Raw genomic sequence first — 23,853 nt, 5'->3', positions numbered from 1 at the left:
GCCTCCAAAACAAAATTGAGATCCAACTGTTTCCTGTTTGTGTCTATCTATATAGGTATGTTGTACAATAAATGCGAGAGCATTTCTTCCTCAGGGCAGTATTGTTAAAATCAATTTAGGAGCATTTGAGATCTTGCTTCCTGGAACCTGTTGTCAGTTTTGGCTCAAATAAACTCTTATAAAAATTCAATAAACAAGCAGACAAACAAATAAATGGAAAGGAAAGCCCTTTTAAAAATTGGGTATTCTCAAATTTTCAAAAATACAGAAAGTAGCTCTAATGCCTTTTAAGTCATATGATCTAAGATTAATCTTAGTAAATAAAACTTTGTTTAAGTTTGTTGGCTTAAATGGAAAAGACATGCCTTTTGAGTTATTGATATTGAATATAATATTTATATTTTATCAGAGTTTTACAAAAATAAGTTCATGTTAACCATTGACTTTGATGCCTGTGAAATATGTTTCTAGGGGTTATAAAATGTGTTCATAAACTTTCCAAGCTAAAAAAATGCTAATTTCTTGCTTCTTAAGTTTTATTACAAATTGAGGTTTTGAAGGTTAAAATCTCATATAAGTAGGTAGGAATAACTTTGTGGTGACTTAGAAGGACCCCTGGAACACCTCAAGGGTGTTTCAACATTTTATGTTAAATTGCATAGGAAATGCTGCAAAATTAGTAATGAAAAACTTGTAGGATACATCATCTGGGTAAACAATGGCCAAAAATTAAACAAACAATTGAGGCTACAGGCAACCCAAGACTGCCACTCCGCTTTTCCCTGCTCCCTGGCTCTCCAGTTTTTGGGTTTGCATTCATTCATGCATCACAGTGCATTTAAACTGGACTTAAATTAGATGAAAGAACTCATGAGCTGACATTATTGAAAGGAGACATCTTACACTATTGCCAAGGTTGAATAAAATCACTTCTAGAAAATGCCAAGTAGGTAACTAATTCCTTTTATAGAAGCTCCCAGGAGACAAAGACTTTAAAGATCACTGACTGCCATCTGGAGATTTTGTTTATTGGAATGAACTTGAAATAAAAGACACTCTCCAACCTCATTGAAAGGGAACTGACCAGGCACCTAACCACTAATGGACGTCTACCCCTGTCTCCAACACTTGCATCCACTCACAAGGGACATCCAAAACTCCTCTAGGACAAGAAGACACTGACATCAGAGACAGACAGCAACGTGGAGACACAGATGAGGTCTGGATACCAACAAATTAATGTTGAACTCAGAATCCAGTTTAATTGTTTTTGCCTGTCTGCTCATAATACTAGTCATGACTATAGTTATACTTGTTCTTTAGGTTTCTCTATATAGTCCAACTCTTTAAGAAGATATGTAACTGTTAATCCTCCTTTCATAGCTTATGTGAATCTAATACTAAATGTAAAGCACAGAAAAGTGAGACAGAAGGCAAAACTCAGATCTTGAGAGTCCACAGGGTAGATATGGTCCAGAGAGTTTTATTCGCAATGAAGGTCATAAAACTTGACTGCTTTCCATCTGTCTGTCCTTCCCTTTTGGGGAAAATTAGACCTCAACTCCCATCCCATGGTTATGGTGCTTACCCATCCCCAAAGGTCCACTGAGACTTCCTAAGAATGAGCCTTCCTAGCACTGTGAGACCACACTATCTGACCAAAAGGTTGCTCACGGATACAACCCTTGGATTGATTTATCATAACAAGGCAATATTGTGGGTGAGAAGGGGGTGCTGTGATAAATCATAAATTCCCAACTGGGCAGATCATGGTGAGCAGTCCATGCCCCATGCCTACAACTAGTGAAGATTTTTAAGCAGACTCTGGCCATTGTTTCTGTGCATCTAGGTTACACACCTTTGAAATAAGTGTAACCAACCTTAACAGAGCACATAATTTCCAATGCATAAAAGAAACTCCAAAACTGTCATTCTCCAGAGTGTGGAGATCTTCCTTCCGGGCAGTTTCCATCAGGTTTGGCTCAAATAAATTCTTTTTAAAATTCTCTACAGGTTGGGTTCTCAGAGCTCCTTCATGTCATGCAATTTCTCTCAAGTCTGATTCTTGGATTTTTCTCACAGCATGGCCCCCAGATGCCAGTCTTTGCTCCCACCTCAAATGAAGAACCTGAGACGGCCTCCTGCCCCCAAGCCAGGACTTACCAAAGAGAGGAAAAGATACAAGAAGCAATTGAACATATTGATGAAGTACATGATGGAATAGACAGGCTTAACAAACAAGCCAGTGTGGAGATTTTGAAAGTAGAACAGAAATACAACAAACTCTGCCAAGGATTTTTTTCAGATGAGGCCAGAATTGGTCATTAAAATCTCAGATTTGGGGGTAACAACATTTGCCAACCACCCACAAGTGTCTGCACTGCTTGGGAAAGAGGATGAAGAGGTGCTGCATTATTTGATAGGAGGTGAAGCGACAGACTTTGAAGAGAGTAAATCAGGTTACAGAATGGATTTCTATTTTGATGAAAATTACATTAAAAACAAAGTTCTCCCCAAAGAACTTCATCTGAATGAGAGTGGTGATCCATCTTCAGCATCCACTGAAATCAAATGGAAATCTGGAAAGGTTTTGATGAAACGTTCAAGTCGCACACAAACTAAAGCATGAGGAACCATGCTTAAAGGAGAGAGCTCCTTGACCGGCCCTACTGAGCACTCTGATGCAGGTGCAGATGAGTCGGGAGAAGCCATCGACGATGGTATTTGGCCAAATCCATTACAGCACTGCTTGGTTCCTGACAGGGATGATGAAGAAGGGGAAAGGGAAGATGATCACAAAGAGGTAGAAGGAGGAAGACGAGGAGAAGGAGGAAAAAGGTGTGAAGACAGTGATGAGAAGAGGGATGAGGATGAAGGTGGAGAAGCTGGCAATCATGATGAAGGGGAGGAGGGAGAGGAAGATGAGGAGAATCAAATATTGGTACATTCCAACCTTCTTTTAAAAATTTTCTCCAGTCCCCAGGAGCAAGTTGCAGTCTCATTCTCTCTCTCTCTGTCTCTCTCTCTCTCTCTCTAGTGTCCACGTGCCCTGCTTTTGAGATCTCTTTTCTCTCCTTTACACTATGGTTCTCACCTTATTTGGGGGAGGATGTGCCTTGAGCAGAATACAGTAGGGAAAAATCTCTTACCCCATTCTGTCCCAAATTCATTTTCATTCTTTCTTATCTCAAAAAGCTCATTATAGAGTCAACACCACCGTGCTCTGTGGGAACAAAGGAAAACCTTCTGCTCCCTTACCTCTGCTGGAAGGTGCAGGGTGCTGGGACCCATGTAATGCACAGAATGTTAGCTCTTTTCTTCCTTTGCTATATGCTGGGCTCAGAGATTACACTGTGTCTGTATGTGAATATGGACAGTTAGAATTTACCAACAGGAATCTGTCCACTTTCTCTTGTTTAAAAAAAGAAGACCCCTCTAAAAAGGAGTGGGGAGCAGTCATGGAAGCCCAGCAAAGGGTGGGTTGCAGGTGTTCAGGTGGTCACGTGGGCATTCTGCCAGCATGGCTTCTCCTTTGGCATGTTTAACTGTGATGTTTAACGAACATCCTTAGAATTTAAGATGACACTTTTAAAATGAACTTCTCTCCTATTGTTGACTTGAGCCCTGCCACCCGATGGGATTTTATTGGAGCTAACATTTCTCTACTTGTAATTTTGTTCCCCTTTATTTGTTAACTTGGATATAACTGTTAGATCCAAGACAAAATTGTTATATACCAAAGCAAAGATGAGCCTCAGTTTTTAATGGTGAAAGTGTTCAAGTTGCCTTGTTACAATAAAACTACTGGTGCACGTGTATGCACAGCATTCTCTGCAGGTTCAGACATTCTCACACTGACACGAGAGAATGGAGTACCAGCGAGGAGAGAAGCACCTGGACAGGAGAAATATTCACTTTTCTGGGATTTTATTCTGGGAGAATATTTAGTTCTGAATGTTCAGCTCCCTGGCATGATTCTAAGAACCAATTTCTTACAAAAATTATATTTGTCTGTGAGTTTCCCAGGAACATTGATTCGTGGGGCTTTAGCTCTTTAAATACGTAAAATGGTTCTTCGCTCACACGATTCTGTTCTCAGGTAGAGGCACAACAGGCAGAGCCACCTGCCGCTGCCCAGGCCACGGCCCAGCCCCCGTGGCAGGTGAGGTCCAGGGGCGGCGCTATGTCTCTGGCTCCCAGGATCGGGCTGCAGCAGACCTTCTCTCATCGCTCATGGTTTCCTGACAATGATCATGTAGCAACTCATTTGTTTTTATTTGGGATCCCATTTTTAACTATTCATTATAATAAAATTAAAGTATAGCTCAATATTTGCTAATGCACTGGCACTCTTACTATTGGAAAAAATCTATCTCTCTGGCATTATAAAGACACTGAGTTCCGGAATATTCTGAGAGAAGTCAGAAACGTTCCGTAATAATCCCTACTTTGGCCAGATTCCCAGAATGTCACTGTGCCTCCTTCAGAATGCTGGCTTCTCATCTCTTAAACATGAGCAGTTGGGCCACCCTGTGTGACGTGAGAGGTTTCTCTCTTGGCCCGACTCCCTTTCTTCTCTCTGACCATCTGTCTCCCATCAGAAAGTGCTGCATGAACAGTTTTTGAAATAGAAGTGAAATTAAAATGGCTGTGTGTTGAGGGTGTCCCCTGCAGAAGTCTGGGTCGGGCCTACCGAGAGTCGGCTTCTGCCAGTAAAACTTCATCCCCTTGGTGAACCCTTTTATGAGCTCCACTGGCATTGAGAAGTTGTATAACTGATTTACTATGGAATTCTTTTTACTTAATAAACAATTTAGAAGTGGGTTAAAATAAGTTAGTTAGTTAGAGGACGTTAGGCACCTAGCTCTGGAGGCACTCAGCGTCCCATTTGCACCCATGCAGTAGCTGGGCTTGGCCCTCAGTCTGGGCCCCGGGGGTGCGGATGTGCGGAGTGCACCCCATCCCACACCCAGGGGCCACAGCAGTGATGAAATGTACAAGGGCCACGCAGTCCTGGCATCAGATGACCTGGATCAAATCCCCAAAAACCACTTGGTGACTTTGGGAAATTCCTTAGCCCAGTGAACCCCTGTTTCCTCATTCATGAAATGGAAAACGGTTACATCCAAGACAGAATCCATACCAGGTGTCTGAGCAGTGAGAATTTCAGATATGTAATTGTCAACTAGCTATACAGTTGCTAACTAGGTGACAAAAATGGTAAAAAAGGAGGCACTAAGGAATGACTGCAGTAGCAACTTCGGGGGTAGGGTTTTGGGGGAGAACAGCCCTCTTAACCCCAGAGGTTGGACAGAGAGGAAGAATTTAGAGGAGGGACTTGGGGTCTCTGAGAACAGGGTGCCAGCCTCAGTGCTGGTGTCTCTGGGTGGGGTGGGGTGCAATGAGGCTGGTCCTGCAAGTGAGGGGAAGACAACACAATGGCTCCCCCTCTGGGATAGATGGGCCTCGCTAATGTGATGCTCACAGGAATGCCAATAAAGCCCAAGGGGAAGGAGCTAGTCCCTCCTCCTTCCCCCAGCCTTGAAGTGTCCCTCTGGCTTCCCCCTTTAGCAGCTCCCCATGTGGAGTAGTTCGTAAAGCAGAAACGTGTCCTGCAGAGTCCCAGATAGAGCCAGCGCCATAAAGCACAGCACAGAAGAGTGGGCTAGAAATGGGAGACAAGAACCTAGTAACTGACACGAATGTCATGTACCAAGCACTCACTCCAGACCAGGCCCAATGCCCAGTGCTCCACCTGCATTACTTTAATTAATTAACAACTTACCAGAGCATCCCCAGTTCATGGATGGGTAAGTGAAGAAGCCAGGTTGTCTGACTTCTTAACTCCCCTACTGTATACAGTAAGACACCGTCTGAGCTGCATGTCCTAAGCAGATGCTGTCCCTCTCACCTTCCCCTCTCCTCCCTGCCCCAACCTATTCCACATGCTCAGAACCTGATGGTTCCTAGGGAGAGGCCAGGACAGTGGAGTCAGGCAAATTTACAGAGGAGGTGCAGGGAGGAATTGGACCAAATTTGTGATTCAGAAGTACGTTGTGTGGCCCTGACTATTAGGCAGATGGGAGGAAAGAGCAAGAGAGCTGCAAGAGAATTCACTGGCAGGCAGGAGGAGACTGAACTAATGGCTGAGGTCCACAGGGGAACATCAGTGCTGGTCACTGGCCCAAGAGGGTTGCCGGGGTAGAGGTTCATGGGAAGGGCTGTAAAGCTGGGGCGGAGCTCCTGGGAGAATTGCAGAGGGAGAAACCGACGTTCTTCGTGTCCTGAGCTGCCACTGTGGCCTGGGCAGGGACCTGCACAGGGGCACTCAGGCCAGCTCCAGACATCCAGGCCGAACAAAGAGTTCGGGCTTTAGTGAGAGCAACGGTGGTGAAAAGTGGCATCTTCCTGAATTTCCAAGGTCACAGTGAAAAGCAAGACTATGCTTCAGCAACAGCATATTTTGTAGCAACCAGTTGCCACGCCACCTTAAAACCTCTGGGAAAAGAGTCAGTCTACAGAAGGGGCTGTCGAGGTAAGAACTGCAAGGCTGCGTGAAGGACACAGTGCACATGCCTGGGGCCAAGTTCCCTGGAGACAAACCCCTCAGGGAGACTTGTGTGCAGGTGGCTCCCTGAGGGGTGTAGTCAGTAAGAACACCTAGAAAGAAGACGGCACAGAGGGACAGGTGACACTGCACAGCAGATGACCTCTAATTGCAGATGCAATCTCAGTTGATTGCATCCTGAGGGGGAACTGGGATGACCCTCCAGAGTATTTCCCAGTGGGGACTCATGTGCTAACTCCCACATACACCAGCCCCTGGGCACTGTCCTCAGGGAAGGCTTGTAACCTTGTTATGTGGGAAATTCTTAGACAGATGCTGGTGAAGCCTTCGGCAGCCAACACCCCAACAGCTGGAGGAATAATGCTTTGATCCTAAAGAAGAGGTCAGGGAGGCCCACCACTACATCTACTGCATGTCCATCAACTTTAAAAAGTATTTACTGAATTATTATTGTAAGTCATACACTGTGCTAGGTGCTCTGATCAATACAGACAATTGTGTAGCCTCTAGATGGAGAGTGCGATTTATTACAATTTTTTTGCCTCGATGACCTATAAACCATGGATAGTAACAGTGCCTAACTCATGGAATTGTTATAGTGAACATAAAGCCCTTAAAACTCTGCCCAGCACATAGTAAGCTCTCTATTAGTATTAGATGTTATTCTTTATAACGTCCACTCTACGGAGTTTAAGGAATGCCTCAAGGACAGCAGGGCAGTCAAGTCAACTGCTACCTTCCTTTCCAGGCATGGATTTGCATGAAGAAAGGAGCTCTAATGGAGAAAGAGTGGGAATGCTGAGCCTGGCCCAGGAGCCGTAATTGGCTGTCCTTGAAGGAGAGGCATGGTTCTCAGTAGTCTATGGTGTAGATTGTTTCGGACCGCTCTGCCTGGTTTCAGGAATTGTAACTCCACCCCCTGTGGCTAAGGATGAGTCAGTGACCTCTAGAATTCGAGCCACAGGAGACAAAGCTTGTCTCTGGTAGCAAATGCTGCCTCAGTTTCCTCCCTGCCCCCAAAGCATGGTCAGAAGTCCTTGATGAGTAAGACCCCTCAGAGGAGGGGCAACCTAGGCCAGACACGATCATTTGGGAGGCCATCATGGAAGGATTCAGAGAGCTGCAACAAAGAGGGAGCAATGGACCCTTGCCCCTGGCTATTCTCACATAGCCTGAGTCCCCATGTCCTCTGGGAGAAGCACTTCCTGGCTCTAATCCGCTTAAGCCTGAAAACCTGTGATGGGGGAGGCTGTGCAGCCTTGCTTTGCTAGAGCGGTCTCTGGGGTAATCAGGCATAAGAAAGAGTTCCTAAAATCCTGTGAAACCTGCTTTGCTAAGAGTGCTTTCATTCATATGTTAAGGGTCCAAGCAGGAAATGAGTATGTCTCCCAAAGTTTCTGCAACCCGCTTTCCTGACAGACACTGACTCAGACTAAACCCTCAGATTTCTTGGAAGTGTTATCTGCTGTTTGATCCTTAACGCCCTGTATTCCTGTGTATTACAACCCAATAAAAGCCCTTGGAGGAAGGGGCTGAATGCCTTTTCCCCCTGAGAAACTGACTACTGCTCAAGGCCTTTTTCCTCTGGGAAACTGTCCACCTCTCCTCCCCAAGAATATCATATCATGTCTCAGTCATGTTTACTCTCATCCATGGCACACGGGGGGACTTGCGAGCAAAGTCGCCCCCACGGTAGATCTGATGGCCAGGGCAGCCCCCAGGGACCCTTAGTGCAAGGGGACTACAAGGAAGAATAAGTAATAACACACCAGGCTGTCTGAATACAACCTCCACGGCCAAAGAAGCACAGCCCCTCTCAGAATACAGTACCCACCCAGGGATCTGCTCTGGGAGAATGGCTGTGGTATACTTAGGCAGTTAACTCAGGCTCAAGTTCATCTGTCCACTTTGGTGCTGCTCAACTATCTGTTCCCTACCTTTTCGTCCATGGGCTCTGAACTCGAACTTGAACAGGGCCCCGCAAGGAATTTCCCTTGGCTCCATGGCTCCCTTCCCTTGGCCTTACAACCACTAATAGTCATGCCCAGCCCCAACCAACCCCTGGCTTACTTGTTGGCTGGGCACACATCACCTGACCCTCATCTGTCAGGAAACAAGGACTGGATGGCAGAAATGGGGACGAAGGATTCTGCTAGCATGTGGAAAGATACACATTATTTTTAAACAGAGTTTGGTCCTTCTGGCACATACACAGTGCCTCTGGAGAGGTGCAGACCACGGGAGCAGCACTGCGCTTTGAGTGTCTTGCTCTTAGCGGGCACAGAAACATCACAGCAGGAAGAGGTTACAGGTTCTGAGTGCGGCCCCTAAGAACTGTTTCAGAAGTACCCATAGGACTCCTCACCAGAGTCTCTAGGGACTCCCAGAATAATTTGGGAGGAAACTCAGGGGCTGGGGTCCCCTCCTAGCAGAGCGGGATGGAGCCAGAAGCATTCTGATTTGTATGCCCTTATGACTCTGCTGTCCCTCCCATCTGCCTCCTGCCCCTGCTACCGCCCTTGTGTGGCCTGCGGTACTAAGGGGCAGCTATGGGTAATTGGTATCTGTTGCTGTTGTCACTCAGCCTCTGGGGTCCCCACGGGTCAGCAGCACAGTCTCCCTCAGGGGGATCCCCAACTCTTCCCCTTGGAGAGCATAACATGAGGGCAGGGTTGACTGTACCCTTGGTTCCAGGTGTGGGCATGTGACACAGCCTAGACCATCAGGAAAAACCCAGCTTTTCTTCCGGCCACCACAACTGGTTCGGGCATGGGTGCATGATCCAAATAGAGGCAATAAGACTCAATGAGGTTTTTGTTGGGAACTCTAGGAAATGACAATTACTCCCTTCTAGTAGACTTGAATGAGCTCTGCTGCTGCTTGAAACATCTTGTGACCACAAGGGACAGCAGTGTTTGGAAACTGGGCCGACAGCAGGAGAACAGAGGTGAGAGAGAGCAGCTCAGTTCCAGGGACACCATGGGAACCCAGATACACATCTTTGAGTTGTTCAGTTACGACAGCCCATGGGTTTTGTTTCTGCTTCTGGCCATGTGGGTTGTTTTTCTCTGTTACTTGCAATCACAAAAACCAAGACAGAGCATTCCATAAAATAGAGAGCACCAGACTAGGGACATAAAAGGCATGCAAACTTTACTCCAGTTCCCCTTCTCTCCCTTCATCTAATAGTTATTACAACTAGGAGATGTAAGTATGAATGATGGTGCTACTGTCCCTTGGAAAATATGATAAAATTGTGCCGTTGGTATTCTGAATGACCTGACCAAGGTCTTCTTGCTAACAGATGATAGACCTTGAGTTTGGGAAATAGGAAAAATCAAAAGATCAGCACACCAAACCAGGATGGTCAATCAGACCTATTTACTGATATCATCTTAAGGAGAGTGTTGAAAAATTATCTGATACTTCCAACAATTTCCATTGACATCTACAGTGTCATTCTACTCTGCTATTGGTTATATTTACAACTCCACGCAGCTCCTCTTATTAATGGACAAGAAAAGTCCTTCTAAGAAACAAATTCAATTAATTATTAAGAATTTATTAGATCCTAGACAAGGTGGTGGAAGAGGTGGATATTATGCTCACCTCTTCTGTGACCACATCAAAATTACAATGAAATAATAGAACAATCAACCTGAAGAACCATCTGAAGACTAGCTGAACGGAATCTTGTAACCAAGGATATAAAGAAGAAACCATGCTGAGACTAGCAGGAAGGGGAGAGATGCAAAACGTGAGGCCCCACCCCCACGAGTGGTAGTTGAGAATTGGGAAGAGTATCTCAGGTCTGGAGGTTCCCCCATGCTGAGGCATGAGGAGCCTTAGCCCCATGCTGGGTTCCCCGGCCCAGGACACTACCGCTGGGAACAGGAGCCCACATAGCATCTGGCTGTGAAAATTAGTGGAGATTCTGTCCACCCAGGTGAGCCTGAAGGCTGCTAGAAACCCAGGCTCACCCTAAAGGGCCTGTGCACAGACTCTCACTTGCAGGCACTCACCCTGGCTCTGGCAAAGGGACAGCGACAAACTGTCCCTTTGAAAAACTGTCCCATCAGAAAAACTAAATTGTGTGACTTCAGGGTGAGGGTTGGAGGGACAGCCACCATTGCCCCTGTGTTGAGCCCTCCTCCAACAGCCAGCAGGCAGGTGAACATGTTTCCCCTTACAAGGCCAAATCTGAGTCTTCATGAGCCTGGTGAACTCCACTCTGATGACTCCCCAAGACCTGCCCCATCCACCTCTCACACCGCCAGAGGGTCTTGATGGCAGGCAGCCAGGCTTAGCCTGTCCTGCAGTCTTTCTCTAAAAACTATCAAAGAGTTGTAGGCCCCAAGGCTTGGTATACTCCGTGACTTCACTGAGTGACCCTAGGCTCAGCTCTGGTGCTAAACTGAACATCCACTAACCTGGTGAATACCACTCACGCCACCCTGAGACCCTGCCTCACCTAACTCATATACCATCCAAGGTTGAGCCTTATGGGCAATGGGTGAGTAGCAGCAGGCCTCCAAGAGCCCTGTGCCTTTTGCTGACCTGCTCCAGACCAGATACTAGTGGCAGCTGGCCTCAGTTTTCAGTGTGACCTCTCCCAAGTGTGTCCAAGGCCAGCAGAGGCAGCTACCCACCACGGATCCCTTTGTAGCTCCTAACAGGTAGACCTGGGCTGCTCGCATGCAGTGGCTGACATTGGCCTGCAGCAGAGCCCCTTCCAAGAGGTCCCAGCACTAACATACCTGATAGACAGCTTTAGACCACAGCAGAGCACTGCTCAATTAGCTCCTTAAGTGGCACACCCAAACAGAGTCTCAACAGGCACCAGACCCCACCAGGGCAAACCTTGTTTTGTGGGATCTGTCTCCACAGAGCAGCTTGTGGCCATGGCCAGTTCTCATAGCCAGTCAACCTGAGAGCCAATCCCACCCACTGACAAGCCAATAGTAATCAAGGCTCAATTACAAAAGGAAGGAGCACACACACAGAAAAAGGGGATATGCTTGGAGCACCCAGCCCAGGAGACTAAGGAGACTATGCCACTGGGCCCCACAGGACATCCACTCCATAAGGTGGTCCTGCCAAGACTGGGAGACACAGCAGAGCACCCTAAAACACAGAAACGAACGCAGTGAGGCAGCCAAAATGCAGACAAGGAAACACACCCCATGGAAAAAAATACTCAAGGAAAAACAAGTTAAAGAAATGCAGGCAAGCAATCTACTAGATACAGAGTTTGAGGTGCTGGTTATAAGGATGCTTCTGGAACTTAAGTAAGAACTTCAGTAAGAGAGAGTAAGCACACACAAAAACGACATAGAAGCCCTAAAAAAGAACCAGTCTTAAATGAAGAATGCAATGACTGAAATGAAGAACACACTAGAAAGAATCAAAACCTGATTAAAGAATATGATCAATTCAGAACTTTGGAAGACAATGTAAAATAAACCACAAATTTGTAAAACCAAAATAATAATTTTAAAATGAGGACAGTATAAGGGACCTCTGGGACATCATCAAGCAGAAGGAGAAGGGAGAGAGCAAAGAATTGAAAACCTATTTGAAGAAATAATGCTGTGCCCTGGCCAAGTGGCTCAACTGGATGGAGCATCGTCCTGGGCACCAGAAGCTTGCGAGGTTGATCCCTGGTCAGGGCACATATCTGGGCTGCGGGTTCAATTCCTTGTCAGGAGACAACTGATGTTTCTCTCCCAACCGTCCACCCTCATCTCTCTGTAAAAACGAATAAAAGCATATATTTGGGTGAGAATGAAAAAAAAAAGAAATAATGATTGAACACTTCTTTACCCTGATGAAGACATACAAGTCTGGGAAGCAAACAGTCCCAAACAAGATGAATCCAATGAGACTCACACCAAAACACAACATTTTTTAAATGGATAAGATTAAAGACAAAGAAAAATTTCAAAAAGAGCAAGAGAAACACAGTTAGTTAGGTACAAGAAGCTCCCATTAGACCATCAGCTGATTTCTCAACAGAAACACTTCAGGTCATACGGGATTGGCACAAAATATTCAATGTGATTAAAATCAAGAACCTACAACCAAGACCACTCAAATCAGCAAGGCTATCATTTAAAATTGAAGGGCTTCCCAGGAAAGAGATAAAGGGCTTCCCAGAAAAGATAAAGCTGAAGGAGTTCATTAGCACCAAACTAGTACTACAAGAAAAGTTACAGAGATTTCTTTAAGAAGTAGAAAACAATGCCCCGGCTGGTGTGGCTCAGTGGACTGAGCACCGGCCTGTAAACCAGAGGGTCACTGCTTCAGTCCCCGGTCCGGGCAAGTGCCTGGGCTGAAGGCCTGCAGGAGGCAAACACACATCAGTGTTTCTCTCCCTTTCTCTCTCTCTCCCTTCCCTTCTCTCTAAAAGTAAATAAAGCCCTTTAAGAAATAAAAAAGTCAAAAATAATTAAAAATATGAATAATGAAATAGAAATAATTACACGCCTATCAATAACCACTCTAAATGTAAGTGAATTAAATGCTCCAATCAAAAGGGGTAGAAAAAGATATTTCATGCAAATAGGAACAAAAAAAAGCTGGAATAGTAATACTCTTTAAAACCAAGGATATAACAAGAAACAAAGAAAGACGTTTTACAATTGCAAAGGGATCAATCCAATAAGAGGATATGACCCTTGTAAACATTTATGCACCCAACATAGGAGGACCTAAATACGTAAAGCAAATCTTGATGGGAAGGAAGGAGAGACTGACAGGGATACAGTCATCACGGGGCATTGACACCCATNATTAAATGCTCCAATCAAAAGGGGTAGAAAAAGATATTTCATGCAAATAGGAACAAAAAAAAGCTGGAATAGTAATACTCTTTAAAACCAAGGATATAACAAGAAACAAAAGAAAGACATTTTACAATCGCAAAGGGATCAATCCAATAAGAGGATATGACCCTTGTAAACATTTATGCACCCAACATAGGAGGACCTAAATACGTAAAGCAAATCTTGATGGGAAGGAAGGAGAGACTGACAGGGATACAGTCATCACGGGGCATTGACACCCATGGACAGATCTCCCAAGACAGAAAGTCAAGGAGGAAACGTCAACCTTAGATGACATGGGAGGACACCCCGAACTAACAAGTGACCTTATAAATGGAAAATTTTGCATGCCGTATTTTCTAGTAGCAATTTCAGCAAATGTGATCTATGCTAGGTATGATATATGTATGATTCAGAAAAATATCAACATACATACCTTGTATAAACACATGCATGTATAACTTTATGAGTTAGAGACAGGATTCATCATTGTAAAAACTATGATGTAATTTTTTGTTTATTAAGGGTGGGTGGGGTGTTCCTTTGGGAATTAGAAGCAGCTTTTCCATTATCAAAACACATGAATTCAGAACAAGAAAATGAGTTCTAATTTAGATACAGACTACTTTACTCTATTTAGTGACACTTCTACTAGTGTCCACCAGATGGCAGAAGACCATCAAATCATCTCAAAATGTGTGTGAGCTACTCACCTAAATTGTCATTGTAGGAACATAATTCCTCAGTTTTGCTTGTAATGATTGCCAAGTCCATTTTGGAAGGTTAAACGTGATTCTGGACAATACCATTTATAGATTTTGTCCTAAAAATGAATCCCAGGTTTCAGAGTGTGGGAATGACAGTGATAAATAATTTTATTTACCCCCAAATAAAACAATGGTATCATATAAAATGCATTAAAGTTTTATGCATGCACACAAAACACAAAAATTGCTTGAGAGAAATGTAAAAGTATTAGCTACAAAAATATCCCAAAGACTACTACCTAGAGATTCCAAGATGGCTGCAGAGTAGGTGGAAGCTATACTCACCTGCTCCCAGCACCAAACCAGATTTACAAGTAAACGATAGAGCAACTGACCTGAATAACCAACTGAAGCTAACTAAAGACTTATGGACTGAGCCACATAGGGACTGGTAAGAAAGGTGAAATTGCAGGCAGGGCTGGCCCCTGCACTCAGGTGCTGCAGCTCTGAGAACCCAGAGGGGTATTAAAGCCACAAAACTCCCTCCCTGCAAGAGCGGGCTCTCAACCCCACACAGGGATCCCCAACCCAGAGCAACAGAGATGGGACGAAGAGCCCACAGGGCATCTCGTGGTGAAGACCAGTGGGGATTCAGTCTGCCTGGGACACCCAGACACCACCTTCCCGGGGAGGAGCACTCCTCCTGGTGCAGCACCAGGGAGTGCACTGCCCAGTCTCTGACTGCTGGTGAGACCCCACGGCCACACTCCGGTCCTGCAGAGTCTGCTAGCTGCATCCAGCAGTGACTTCTAGGGCCCTCTCTTTCTGGGGAGGCTTTTGGTGGAGACTCAGTGACTACACTGTGGCTAGAGAAAGAGGGCTGGTCTCCCCACCTCAGGGCACAGCTGGCTCCCCTTCCCCAGCCTGTTGAATCACTTGGCTGGCTCTGTGCTGCCGAGTTCAGTGGCTCAGAGGGACCAGAGTGCTGCGAAGAGATGGGACTTTCAGACCATGTCTCTCAGGTAAACTTCTGTCCAGGAACCAGATGGGCAGGTTCTGGGGCACATGGCTACACTGTGGGGCAGAAGGGGTGGTGCAATCCTATCTCTCCTGCTACCCCACTACTACTTGGGAAGAGGGGAAGTGCCCACCCCTCTTCTCCAGGCTTGAGGGCACTACTCCCAAAGGGAGATTGTATGGTTCAACTCTGCCAAGTTCTGGCTACCCAGCCATGCTGGGTGCAATGCTGTGGGGGGAAGGGAGAGCTGCTCAGAGTTGGGACATTCAGAATGTGAGTCCTCAGAGGCTACTGTCTGGGACCCTGGGACAAGCACAAAGTGCTTAGCCCCCTCCTTGCATCACACCTAATGGGAAACGTTTTTAATCTGTTTCCTTGAGCCCAGGGTGACTGAGGTCACTCCTGCAGCTGGGATACCTGGCTGTACCCAACCTAAACCTTCTGTGAGCCCCTCCAGGGGAAACTAGAATTGGAGACTCTGGCAGAGACTGAGTACTTTGGCTCTGGAGTAGAAGCCAATTTCTCCTCATTAAGTGCCTGGCTGTGTTATCCCCAAGTAAGGGACCCACTTGTCCTGCTCTCCCAACCCTGGTTGCCCCACCCTACTGAGCTTGCAACCTGTGGGAGAATATGTGCGTCACAACCAGCCTGAGCCCAGTCTATGGTCTCTCTTCACCAGGCTCTGGAAGAAGACCAGGCAAACTCAGGGGGAGGTGGAACCATCAACAGGTGAAGACCAACCTTAGGGAGTCTTGGTCCTTTTACAGATCTGCCCCCACCAAGAGGAACCCCAATTTTATACACAGATTGACCTTGCCTATGCACACCAGGTCCAGTACATCCAGTTACAAACAGTAAACACTGTGGTAGCTCCAGCCAGGAAGTCAAGGCCAGTTACACGCAACATCTCATGTGGACATGTACCCGAACCTCACCCAAGATGGGTGAGGAGAACCAGTAAAGACAGCGGTGGGCTTCAAAACACACAAGAGCTGGGCCCAACTATCCACACAAGTAGCACACTCAAGGGGCATTCCAGCAGGCACCAGACCCTGCTGAGAACAGCTCCGCCTTGGGGGGCAGCCCCTGCACAGTCTCTTACATGGTGATCCAGGTTTACCATTATAGCCAGCCATCCTGAAGGGTTAACGACATCCATGAAAGGGCCAACATTCAAGACTCAGCTACAACAGGAGGGTGCCCATAACCAATGAGAAACATTCCTAGAGCACGGAGCTCAGGTGACCTGGAAGGTTGTGCCACTCCCTAGACAGCATTCATTGCACACCACCGTAACATTATTAGGAGTCCTAGCAGATTTACCTAGCACACAGGGAGAAAAATGGGGAGAGAAAGAAATGCACTCCAAATTTAAAAAGATAAATACCCAGAAAAAGAATGAGATGAAATGGAAGCAAAAGCAACAAGATACAGTGTTTAAAACAATAGGTAAAAAGATGCTAAAGGACTTTAGGGGAAGAATAAATGATTTCAGCAAGAACTTAAATGAAGAGACAGTAAGTATTAACAATGACATAGGAACCATACAAAAGAACCCATCAGAAATGAAGACTACAATATCTGAAATAAAGAATGCACTAAAAAAAACAATAGCAGGTTAGATGAAACAGAGGGTCGAATCAGTGATTTACAGGCAAAATAATAATAAGCACCCACAGATGCAGAGCAGTGGGAGAGGGGGAAGTTAGGGGATGGAGGGATTGAGAAAAGGGGGAAAGGACTCATGGACATGGACAACAACATGGTGACTGCTGGGGGGAGGGAGGTTCGGGGGGACTACATGGTAATGGGAAAAAAGTACAATATCTAAAGAGCAGATGGTAAGCACCCGAGGAGAGCATCAAAAAGAAAAGAGAATTTTTAAAAACGAGGAAAGTCTAAGGGACCTCTAGGACAACATCAAACATAAAATCATTCACATTACAGGGATACCAGAAGGAGAAGAGAGTGAATAAGGGACAAGGAACCTGTTTGAAGAAATAATGGCTGAAAACTTCCCTAACCTGGTGAAGGAAAAGTCACACGAGTTTAGGAAGCACAGAGAGTTCCAATCAAGATGAACCCAAAGAGTCCCACACCAAGACACATCAAAATTAAAATGACAAAGGTTAACTGAAGACTAAAAGAGAATCTTAAAGGCAGCAAGAGAGAGACAGTTACCCACAAGGGAGTTTCCATCAGGCTGTCAGCTGATTTCTCAACAGAAACACTGCAGACCAGAAGAGATTGACATGAAATACTCAAAGTGAAGAGACTGACATGAAATACTCAAAGTGATGAAAAGAAAGGACCTGCAACCAAGACTTCTCTATTTAGCAAGGTTCTCATAAAATTGAAAGCAAAATAAAGAGCTTCCCCCCAAAAAGAAAAAAAAGCTTAAGAAATTCATTACAACCAAATCAGTATTACAAGACATATTAAAGGGCCTGCAAGAGGAAGGAGAAGGAGAATGAGGAGGAGGAGAACAAGAACAGAAAGGGGGATGGGAGGGGGAGGAGAAATACAGGTATAAAGAATAAATATCTACTAATACTAACCTTAAATGTAAACAAATTAAATGTTCTGATCAAAAGACATAGGGTAGCTGAATGGATAAGAAAACATGACCCATATGCATGTTCTCTACGAGAGATCCACCTTAGAACGTGAGATATACACAGAGTGAAAATGAAGGGATGGAAAAAAAATCCATGCAAATGGAAACAAAAAGAAAGCTGAGTTAGCAATACTTATATCTCACAAAGAAGACTTCAAAACAAAGGCCATAAGAGACAAAAAAGATCAGTAAAGATCCAACAAGAAGATACAACCTTTGTAAACATGTATGCACCCAACATAGTAGCACCTAAACATATAAAGAAAATCTTGGGGACATTCAGAGAGACGACAGCAATGCAGTCGTAACAGGGGATTTTAACACCCCACTGTCATCAATGGACAGATCTCCCAGATGAAAAACAAGGCAACAATGACCTTAAATGATGCACTGGGTTGGATGGATTTAATAGATATTTACACCACATTTCACGCCAAAGCAGAAGAATATACATCCTCAAGTGCACACGGAACATTTGCAAACATAGACCACATATTAGACACAATAAGTCTTAACAAATTCCAAAAACTGAAATTAAATCCAGCATCTTCTCAGATTACAGTGGTATGAAACTAGGTATCAACTACAATTTAAAAACTGCAAAACATTCAAACACGTGTAAGCTAAACAGCATGTTCTTAAACAATAAATAGGTTAGCAATGAGATCAAGGAAGAAATAAAAAACTACCTGGAAACAAATGAAAATGAACACACTACAACCCCAAATCTATGGGATGCAACCTAGTTAATTACACTTGCATAATAACATACATACACCTATGGGTGTTCAAGCATAAAGCTGGGTGATTATCATGAAATATATTATTAATTTGCACTAAATTTTTCAGCTTTTCCTTATATTTCTTATTGAAATTAGTTTAATTATCTTACTAGAAGGACGTATACTCTATAAAGCATATTATCTGGATTTAAAAATCAAGAAGGGTTTTCTAGATTAATGTACAGACAACAAATACAAGCTACTAATTGACATAACAAAATAATAATGAAAATGTAATTTCCTTGATTATGGGGAGTTCAGACCACACTGAGGTCCCATTTCCTATAGCAGGATTTCATCACGCTCCCCCATTGCTTTCCACAAGCTACACGTGATCTGGGTCATAGTTACTGAGTCTTTAAGGCATGGCGTGCCCCCAACGACCCCCGAGAGGACCAGTATCCTCCTGATCTCCACCTCCTGTCCGCCCAAGGACAGTCAGCCCCGGTCCATGGAAAAACCAATCCCTGGTTCCAAAAGCTTGAGGAATGCTGCTTTAAGGAATTCTAGCTAAGAATGAGCATCTGGTTTCTGCAAGTCCTTGACTCCGAGCCAGGCTATGACAGTCCTACAGTCCATGTCATGCCACAAGAGGACAAGTACCGGTAACTGCTTCGGTGAAAATGTAAAGGATCCGCGCACAGAAAGAGTAAGAATGCAGTTTCCCTCTTCAGGATGCGACAAATGTTCTCACTGGAAAATGTGTGCTTCACATCCAACTCCCACCCACTTGGGTGCGGCTCTGCCGATGCTGCTGCCCCTGCCTCCACGAAGGTCATTCCTATGGTAGCCTCTCACCCTCACTGTATAGTAAGCTACACAACATGATGGGTGTTTTCAGTTTCTAAGTTTCAGATTCTATTTATAGAGCAATGCAAAATAAACCTGTAAAAAAAAAACCATGCCACTTAGACCAGACTAGGTTGTGCTCTTCAAAACCACACATTTTTCTTACTAAGAGTGGTAAAAGCTTTACAGACTTTCAGCTGACAGAGTGTCATTTACCCTCGAAGCGTTTACATGAACTCATACGAAGGGTGAATACCTCCCCCGTGAGCATGTGCTGGACTTGGAGAGCAAGTATGAAAGGTGACTGCGCACAGCACTGGGCGTCACGGGGAAACAGGAAAAAGTGGGAGAGGGAAAAGGAGAGGTGAAGCACAAGCGAGGAAAACACGGCGACTCTGGCTGCGGGAATCTCTCAGCTACTCCTCAGGCTGGTGCAGCTGACGGTCAAGGGGAGACGGGCATCTCCTGCTTTGCTGCTCTGCGTGCCCACCTTGGAAGGGGGGCAGTCAGCACCGAGGGAGGAGGTCTAGCCTTAGCTCCCTAGATCAAGCGGACATGAAAGGCTTAATGGTGATTCTTGGGGAATGACCAAGAAAATGTCACAACTGCCCGGATGTTATTTTATATTCACTTGAAGTTTGGTGCAGTTTCACACAGTCCATGACAAAGTACCTTGTTAGCACATATTGACAAATCGACCACATCTTCGTTTGAGATTTATGAGCACCATTTAAAAAATATTGTGACAGTCACCTGGACAACTATTGTGAGAGGAACTTAAAGATTTACAGACTTAGAAGACAATCAATAAGGTTGATTATTGATTATTAAGGTTGTGATTTTCCCTCAGGGAGAAGCAGATCTTAGCAAAACTAATGTAAATACTGCCACTGTTACCACAGACAGTCAGAGCTCAGGCAGCCAGTGGTGGGGTGAACACGGGACTCAGGGATGCCCCGTGGACTCCAACCAGCTTCCCTGGATGTGTGGCCATCGCGTCCAGCAGCCAGACGCAGGCTGAAGGCTGCGGCATCTCCTGGCTTCCTGGTGGGATCTGCAGTGCCCCCCTCCCCCCCGCCACCTCCCACCACTGACACTGATACCACAGACAGGGAGTAATGGGGAGTCTCCCCCACTGGCCAAGAAGGCACAGGGAGAGGTTCTCAGACTAAGCAGGCCAAAGGCTAGAAAGATGAATGAACAAGGTGGGTAGAAGAACAAAAGCCCTCCTCTCTCTATCCCTGTAAGAACCTTGGGCTTGAGCAGGAAGGGGATGTGGTCTGTGAGGCGGGTGTCTGCCATTCTCCCAGGTCCTGGCCCCTGAATAAACCTCGTCCTTTTGCACTAGCACCTGCCTCGGGAATTTGGCTCTCATTGCCACAGGCAGCTGAACTCGTGTTTCTGGTTACACCACAACCGTTAAAAATAATAACTAGAAATGATCTGTTTCTCAGATCATTTGGACGGTTAACAGCTCTTTGGGCTGTTACTGGTTTGTACCTCTAAACGATTACATCATTCACCTGAGATAAAGAGCCAAAAGAAATCTTTCATTCAGTTAACCTCTAACGGTACACAGCGACTTTGTCAATAGTCTGATTTGTAATATGTAGTCTTCTAAGAAGTAAATATCTCCACGCCACTTCTCTGTATATAGTCAGAGCATAGTGTTAACATATATGTGACATTAATGAATGCTATTTACAACTACTGACCTTCAAGCATGTGAGTCTGCTGATGTATAATTCATTGTGACATTTCTCAGGAAATTATAGAAAATTTCTCATTACTTAAATATGACATTAAGATATAAAGACACTTCTTTTATGCCATGCTGCCTTGAAAAACATTATTTCTATATATATTTCTAAAAAGTTTGCATTAATACATTACAATGCTAGCACGTGAGACTTGAAGTGTATTTATAATTGTACTCAACAAACAAAAGCCTTAAACACAGAATACTTGCATAGCACCCCATACTTGCTGCAGCAGCTTGCCCCTCATATATAGACACATATGCACACACACGCACACACAAATATACATTCACACACACTACAATCGCAGTAGCTACAAGTCCAGAGGACATTATGTTCAAAGGACCCCTCTGCTTTGCAAACTTTAGTTCATTTACACTACACCACAACCCTTCAAGGAAGCATTTAACTCTCATTTTATAGGTGAAAAACCTGAGGCTTTGATAAATGAAGTAAATTGGCAATTTTTATATAATTAATCAGTATTGGCATTGGGGTTTGAAACCCAAAGCCTACTGGACTTTAAAGCGCAAGGCTTGTCCCCTGCGCTCCCTAAGGCGCCCCCACTCCTTGTGGGGAGTCTTGTGAGTGGGCTGCGAGGGCAGGAAGTGCCTGGCGCCTGGAGAGAGTGGGACAAAGTTGAACTTCCACTGTTTCATGCTCACACTATGTCTGTACAGTTATGCGCACATATCCACCCTGATCTAAACACCAGCGCTTACCAACTCCTCCAAGATCTGGTGGTTCTACTAATGCTGGGAATCTTAGAACACTAACCACACAATTCTTTCAGTAGGTGACTTTGCAGACTGTAGCCTTCTTGTCCCCTGAGGCAGTGACTAGTAGCTCTCACCCACAGCCATGTCACAGCTGAGCACAGGTGAGGGCTCTTTGGGTCGGAATGCACTAGCTCCACAGGGGTCCACCAAGCAGCTTGGAGGTGGTCTTTTCCGGAACTCACAAACCGCTGACCACAATAAGCACATTTCAGGGACAGCATACAGCTCTCCTGGAGATGCAGCTAGCGCTTGTCTGGCTTGTTGGATGGAGAACTTCCCGCTTGCTGGTATCCATGCCCACAGCCAGCCACTCCCAGCTGGGCAGTCCAGGAGAGTACCTGTGAGGTGCGGTCATGCCGCTACAGCTGTGGCCCTTCTGCAGGCCCCAGGATGTGACTATGCTGTCCAATGCAGCGGTCCAGAGCTTGGTGCTGTCGTTAGGAATGTCAGCACAGATGGCCTCATCCGTGTGGCCCTGGAATTGCCTCACCAGCGTCTGTGCAGGTCCCACACGGCGGTGTTGCCATCACTGCAACAGGAAAAGCCAACCTTGGAGTTGGCCGGGGCGTGGCAGGCTACAGGAGTCTGGGTAGGGGGCTGGGGTGAGGGACTGGGGGATGTCAGTGCTGCCTTAATGCAGGAGGTCACAGCAGAGAGGTCCCAAATGGACAAGTGCTGACCTCCCCTTCCACTGTCAGAGTACAGCCACTAGGGAGCACTTTGCCGGAGCAGACATAGTTATCTCCACTCAGATAGTCTAGCTGAGAGATGGGACTCGTACTGCTGTGGTGGCTGATGTCCCAGACTTGACACAGTCCTTCTCACCCATGCATACAGGCTTCGAGGGGTGGCTGACGGTCACTGCACCCACCACCTCCCAGTGGCTCAGGGTGTCGATCTGGCAAGTGTGTCCAGGGGTGCCAGGCACAATGAGGGCATCGGGAGGAAGGGGGACAGGCTGCGTCTGCCCACCTGACATCATGTAGAAGGAGTATGCAGGTTTCCCCCAGGGATTCCTGCCAGGCTGGGAGGGACCCAGGTACTCACACGTGAGGGGGGAGGGTCAGACACAACCACAGGGGCACCCCCAGTAGGCCACCACAGTGACCACTGCACTCATCTGCCTGGACTGTTGCGGAGGCGGGAGGAGGTGGTACGAGGGCTGGTCAGCTTGCCCTTCAGGCTGGTGCAGGGACACCATTCCCAAGAGGCTGGGGCACAGGCCGGCAGCATCTTGGTTAACGAGGAGGTCCCTGGCTGGAGGCTTGCCGAAGCCTGGGCAGAGTCCTGGAGTGGTGCTGGTGCCTGGCGTTGGCACGTCACTCCTAGGTGTCAGTGTGCTGGATGGGGTGAGCTGGCTTTTTCATGCAAGCTCATTTCATTAGATTTCAAAGAAGAGTAACTTCCCTAGGAGGCCATGGACATTTGGCTGCAGAAAGCATCTTTCTCCCGCAGGTGGTTTTTGCCAATCCCATTTCCCTGGGTGAGTGGGTAGGGTGTGCTCTCAGATACGAAGGGTCCTCGTTAGACAAATTCACAACCAAATTGTCACCGCTTTTGTCACCATCTCTGTCATAGTGGCTGGAGTCCTTATCATCCACCGTTCTTTTTTTGATGTTGTTGGAAAATTCAGGCTCATTTCTACATTGATCTGTGCCTCTCAGCCTGTCCGGGACCAAGGGGGAATGGCCACTTGGGCCCCGTTCTCTCTCTTTGCGGTATTCTGGAAGCTGTATTCTCAGCTCTGGCCCATTACAACCACGTAGATACATGGGTACGCCTATTTTTCAAAAGAAGCTAGAAATGTATATTTTTAGATAAAACAGCTAATTTTAAACATTGGGCTTCAATTTAGAAAACAACGGAAGGGCTGCCTCAGCCAGTTATCATTGGGGCCGTACACACCCGGGGCGGTCTGGTCCAACCAGGGAGCTGATCCTCACCGGGAGAGCTGAATTCCAGTCGCAGCACCTTCGGGATCCCATGTTGGGGTTGTCCCAGCACAGAGA

The 23,853-nt window shown here is 45.9% G+C and overlaps 2 pseudogenes; one reads left to right on the top strand and one right to left on the bottom strand.

Moving 5' to 3' along the window:
- The first annotated feature begins 2,083 nt into the window (after window positions 1–2,083).
- LOC118983184 (protein SET-like) lies at window positions 2,084–5,085 on the top strand (annotated as a pseudogene).
- Window positions 5,086–21,816: 16,731 nt separating this feature from the next.
- On the bottom strand, window positions 21,817–23,616 carry LOC118983179 (transducin-like enhancer protein 1; annotated as a pseudogene).
- Window positions 23,617–23,853: the final 237 nt, after the last annotated feature.

The sequence above is a fragment of the Sturnira hondurensis genome, unplaced genomic scaffold (assembly GCF_014824575.4).
Source record: "Sturnira hondurensis isolate 20B ecotype Veracruz unplaced genomic scaffold, ASM1482457v3 Scaffold0000396, whole genome shotgun sequence".
NCBI classification, from domain to species: domain Eukaryota; kingdom Metazoa; phylum Chordata; class Mammalia; order Chiroptera; family Phyllostomidae; genus Sturnira; species Sturnira hondurensis.
The sequence above is the reverse complement of the archived record's forward strand: the minus strand, read 5'-3'. Positions and strand labels throughout refer to the sequence as shown.